The sequence below is a fragment of the Diplotaxodon limnothrissa genome, linkage group LG19, assembly GCF_057381915.1.
Source record: "Diplotaxodon limnothrissa isolate DT_005_m linkage group LG19, D_limnothrissa_male_GT1.1, whole genome shotgun sequence".
NCBI classification, from domain to species: Eukaryota; Metazoa; Chordata; class Actinopteri; order Cichliformes; family Cichlidae; genus Diplotaxodon; species Diplotaxodon limnothrissa.
The window spans coordinates 13,641,405-13,647,404 of record NC_140614.1 but is presented as its reverse complement, the minus strand read 5'-3'; positions in this window follow the sequence as shown (position 1 = coordinate 13,647,404).

Sequence of the window (6,000 nt, the reverse complement as noted above, 5' to 3'; positions counted from 1 at the left end):
CGCGAGTGGGTGAGGTAGTAACAGCAGCCGCGGCGGCGCTGGCAGCCCGGACGGGCGGTGCTAGTGTTATTCCTGTTAATAACGCCCTCTAAGACCCGGCCTACAGTTTCTACTGTCCCCCCGCGTCTTCTGCGACGACTGACGTGATCCTCCGATCGCCGGCTGCTCATAAGGGGGTTCAAAAATATGGTTAGGGGGCCAGAAGCGGCCGTCAAAGGCACCCAACCCGGCCCACAGGTCCTCTTTAGAAAATGTGCAACTTACAAAGCAAGAGGTCAAAAAATTTGAACTGTATTTTTGTTTGTTTTTATAGCCTTCATTCTGACATACCGTAAGAAGACAAATGGCATATCTGCCTGGCGTACTATTAAGGAAGTAAAAACAAACCATTAAACTGTCAAATTTTATAGCCAGTTGACCTGGAATGTCTAGCTGCGTGTCTCAGGCAAAATAGTATAATTTTACTATTTGTGTATTCAGTACGGGTGGTGTTTAGAACTGCAGTGTACATGTTGCCAAATGCAGTGGTCTGATTGGTCACATTTGTTTATTTGGATTGGAAAAATCGCTTCTTATTGTTATTAGTTTATTGTTAAGATCATAAAATCATATATTAATATTCAAATATTTGCATGAATTTTAAGTGTCCAGTGTGTAAAGGCCTTTACAGTGAGTCCACAGTAAAAAATAGAAAATCTTTGATAAATAAACACAAAATGTAAGTTTTATAATCGCAGATAATGAGCTCCCAGTACCTTCCTTTTGTTTTTGCATTCTTCTTCTTAAAGATCAAGCCCAAAAAGTCATGCTGATGGGGTTTACTACAGCAGAATATGTGACACATTACAGGAAAAGCCAAATGAAGACACATACGTGCACACACAAACAGCCAAACAATGACACAAATTGAGATAGATAGATAGATAGATAGATAGATAGATAGATAGATAGATAGATAGATAGATAGATAGATAGATAGATAGATAGATAGATAGATATGGTGTCACTTCACGGTCATTTTACACTCCACACTCCTTTGCAGAAAAGTTTTAATGGCGGTGGGGCATGCTGGAAAATATCTCACTCATACTTCCTGACCTTGCTCCCTGTCATTTGTGCAAAATGCTCACAAACCCGGGTGACTTCCACTACGCAGCAATTTATTAGGTTTTTTTTGGCAAGTGGCTTACAGAGTAATTAGCTGGGGAAGTGGTATTTTAAATTATCTTTAGCAAGCAAAACAAAAAAAAAACCTGTTGCTGAAAAGAGGAAGGAGAGAAACGAGAAGGACGAGTGCACCCCTGGGACTTTGGACTTGAGCTATGACTCTGTGAGCGTGAGGCCTGAAAGATGAAGCTCTGATGGGTGAGTCATCTGTGTTTTTGTAAAGGACTGAAACATTGTTAACACATCAAGTTAAAAATATATACTCATACTTTAAGGTGTGTCTGTGTGATGTGTCTAGATGTATCTGGAATGAGGAATTCTGTGACTGAGTGACAGGGAGTGCAGAATTATTAGGCAAGTTGTATTTTTGAGGAATAATGTTATTATTGAACAACAACCATGTTCTCAATGAACCCAAAAAACTTATTAATATCAAAGCTGAATGTTTTTGGAAGTAGTTTTTAGTTTGTTTTTAGTTTTAGCTATTTTAGGGGGATACCTGTGTGTGCAGGTGACTATTACTGTGCATAATTATTAGGCAACTTAACAAAAAGCAAATATATACCCATTTCAATTATTTATTTTTACCAGTGAAACCAGTATAACATCTCCACATTCACAAATATACATTTCTGACATTCAAAACAAAACAAAAACAAATCAGTGACCAATATAGCCACCGTTCTTTGCAAGGACACTCAAAAGCCTGCCATCCATGGATTCTGTCAGTGTTTTGATCTGTTCACCATCAACATTGCAGCAGCAGCAACCACAGCCTCCCAGACACTGTTCAGAGAGGTGTACTGTTTTCCCTCCTTGTAAATCTCACATTTGATGATGGACCACAGGTTCTCAATGGGGTTCAGATCAGGTGAACAAGGAGGCCATGTCATTAGTTTTTCTTCTTTTATACCCTTTCTTGCCAGCCACGCTGTGGAGTACTTGGACGCGTGTGATGGAGCATTGTCCTGCATGAAAATCATGTTTTTCTTGAAGGATGCAGACTTCTTCCTGTACCACTGCTTGAAGAAGGTGTCTTCCAGAAACTGGCAGTAGGACTGGGAGTTGAGCTTGACTCCATCCTCAACCCGAAAAGGCCCCACAAGCTCATCTTTGATGATACCAGCCCAAACCAGTACTCCACCTCCACCTTGCTGGCGTCTGAGTCGGACTGGAGCTCTCTGCCCTTTACCAATCCAGCCACGGGCCCATCCATCTGGCCCATCAAGACTCACTCTCATTTCATCAGTCCATAAAACCTTAGAAAAACCAGTCTTGAGATATTTCTTGGCCCAGTCTTGACGTTTCAGCTTGTGTGTCTTGTTCAGTGGTGGTCGTCGTTCAGCCTTTCTTACCTTGGCCATGTCTCTGAGTATTGCACACCTTGTGCTTTTGGGCACTCCAGTGATGTTGCAGCTCTGAAATATGGCCAAACTGGTGGCAAGTGGCATCTTGGCAGCTGCACGCTTGACTTTTCTCAGTTCATGGGCAGTTATTTTGCGCCTTGGTTTTTCCACACGCTTCTTGCGACCCTGTTGACTATTTTGAATGAAGCGGATCTGAACAGTCAGCCAGCCAAATTTGCCCGGTGACTTTTCCATCTTTGGTTGGCATTGATATGGCTGTGAGGATTGTAACCGATGTACAGTTTCTTGTAAACCTATTAAGTTCAATTCAATTTTATTTATATAGCGCCAAATCACAACAACAGTCGCCTCAAGGCACTTTATATTGTACAGTAGATTGTACAATAATATATACTGTAGTTTAATCCAAACATGATACAAATAAGTTTTTCATCCAGGTTACCAAACCCTGGATGAAAAGCAAAAATGGTTTTTTTGTTACATAAATGAGTAAGTTATAATCTTATATATCACCACTGTGATTTTTTTTTTTTGCACTAATCTCGCTAAAGTTGTTAAAGCAGGACCCAGTAGTATTCCCTGAGGAACTCCTTTCTTTAAAACAATTTCTTACAATGTTATAATCTAAAAGTAAACAAAGTGTTCTCAAAAAGTGAGCGCGCTCCTCCATCCAGCACAAGTCTAAACTGCAATGCTTTATTGTTGTGAGGGATAAATCTGTGCCTGTTTTTCATTTTGCAGTCATGCCAACACTTTTAATTCCTGTTTTGCACAGAAAGCCCAGTCATGAACTTTTGCAGCACACCACTGACATCCATCAGCCACATGCAACACAAAATGCCCATCTCAGCTTGTATTTTGGGCTAAACTGGTTTTCACTAGAGGTGGTTATTAAAGTTTAAACACAAGATTTTACTGCGGCTAATTTAATGTAACCTTTGACCCCATATCCTGCACTACAGGGAACTGTTGCAGTATGGAGGAAGTACGTGGGGGGGGGGGGGTTCTCCTCAAAAAGGACATTTTGCATCAGTGAATCTTTGCTTAGATTAGAAAGCCATCTTTCCACTGCGGATCTGATAATAATTCTGTCTCTACAGAAAATTTTGGTGTCTCAAGTTATTTAACACAATTTTCTTTTATTTCTTAGCATGAAAACTGATTTTCTCATGCAAGTGACAGAAAGTTTTGAAGCTGGAGTTCTTAAAGCTGTGGATGAACCAGTAGTGTTCCCTGAAGTACTCCTTTAAAATCATGTGAACACGTTCGTTTTAGTACTTTAGTACTTCATATTCCAGCTCAGTTTCAGAAAGAAATTCTTCACATTTCTTCTAAAAGTCAGATCAACCACTACTTAACTCTAAATCAGAGCTGTTAAACACATTTTACATCATAACTTACACACTGCCCAGTTTGATCTCAAGTGGCTCAGATGGGTAAAATAACCAATAACCTTGTGGTTATAAGCTAATAACCTATAACCACTTCCAACATGTTCCGCTTTCTGTCAGGGTAAGGAAGTTTAACTATATGTGTCCATATTTAATGTCTGAGATTCTTAAAAAGAAGAAGTGCAAGTTCAATAATACGCCCATGTTTTTAAATAAAGAAATGCCACTAACATAAATCAAAGAAAATCAAATTTCCACACAAAATAGTGAAAAGCAGGAAGTGTTCGTCATGTTTTGGTTTATCTTTTTCTTACTTTGGTGTAGTGTGCCAGGCCACAAATTGTGTCTTTGTCAGTAAGAAAGGCAAAACAAAAGGACAAAATTTATGTCCTTCTTTGTGATCTTTTCACATTTTTCGAGAAATCTCTTGGGTCGAATTGGACCCTTTGTTGGGCCAGTTCTGGCCCCCTCAGGCCACATGTTTAACCAATAGTTAATAGTTAAAGGTATGTTCTGGGAATTTTCAAGGACAGAAAGAGGCGGTTATAAAGAGTATCATAAAGTAGTCTCATAGTGTGTGTTTCACTAAATTAAACTGATAAATCTGAAAACTTTCCACAAAATATAAATCAAGTCAGTTCATTTGTATAGCACCAAATCACAACAACAGTTGCCTCAAGGTGCTTTATATTGTAGAGACCATACATTAATACAGAAAAACACAGAAACCCCAACAATCAGATGACGTGATCAAGTGCTTTGGTAACAGTGGGAAGGAAAACTCCCTTTTAACAGGAAGAAACCTCCACAGAACCAGGCTCAGACAAAATTCAAAAAAATATACTTTTTGGTATAAACCTGTAACTGGCAGTGATGCTCAAGAGTGCATTTAACAAACCTCTATGACCTCTGACCCTTTTATTGTTCTTCTTTGGTTTTCTCCAAAGTTAGCTCCATGGATAAGACTTCTGCGAAGATCCAGCAACAATTCTGGCATTTGAAATTTAAAATTCACCCTTTGTGACCCTTGGTTTTATTACACTGGTCAACATCTTTTCAGAAGCTGCCTGCTTTGTATATAAAATAGGCGATTTCATATGTACTTTTTCCTGCTACCAGGAAGGTCAAATCCAAGGCCAAACAGAAGAAGTCAAAAGTCAAACAGATAATTGCATTTAGAATTCATACAAGACCAATGTCAACACAACAGAGTGGCCATGTGAAGATTAGTACAGGTAATGGCAATTTCGGCCATTGCTGCAAAAACTCAGAGGTGTGTTTTAGTCATTTCTGGTTTCATTTAAGAAATGATCCAGGAGCATGCCATCAAAACTAAACCAAACCACAAACTTTAAGCATTATTTGTCTTTTTCATTGACTCAAAAAAGTACCTTCAGATGCATTATGACTGTAGACTGGTGTAATCTTTCCTTGTGATGAAAAAACCCAATTTGAACACTTTCTGTGAGAAAGTGAAACCAAAAAGTGGAATCTTTTTCTAACCTCAATCATTTTTGAGGCCCAGATAAAATACAGTGCAGAGCATCTCTAGCAAACATGCTGATTGACATTAGGAATGTTGTCTCATATTGGTTCCTGTAGTCGCAGAGCTACATTTCTCTGGTGAGTTTCACTGAGCTTACATCACCGCCCTGTGTGTGAATCACTCGAGGGTTTGGCTCGCAAAAAAATCCAGCAGTACCAGATTTCATGGGAGATGACAGTTTAACTGGCCACAGCGTCCTCAGGTGCAATCTAAAGCTCAGTTTTAAGTTACAACACAGCATAAAAAATAGTTTCTAGAGAGACTGATCACTGCTTTAAGTCCCTCTGTGCTCAGGCAGGTGAATTCCTTTTAAATCACTGTTTCTTTGTTAGCAGATACAACTGTGCCTCCATGCAATGGGACAAAGAGTGACTGTAAACTGAAGCATGCAGCACGAAGCCTGGCTTTTAAGGAAGCAGCAGTACTAGTTGGAGAAGAAAGATCAGAGAGTTTCTGCCAGAGGAGAGAGAAGACGCATGTTTTGGTTCTTCACTCTGAAGGTGAGTATAAGAGCCAAAACACACACAGT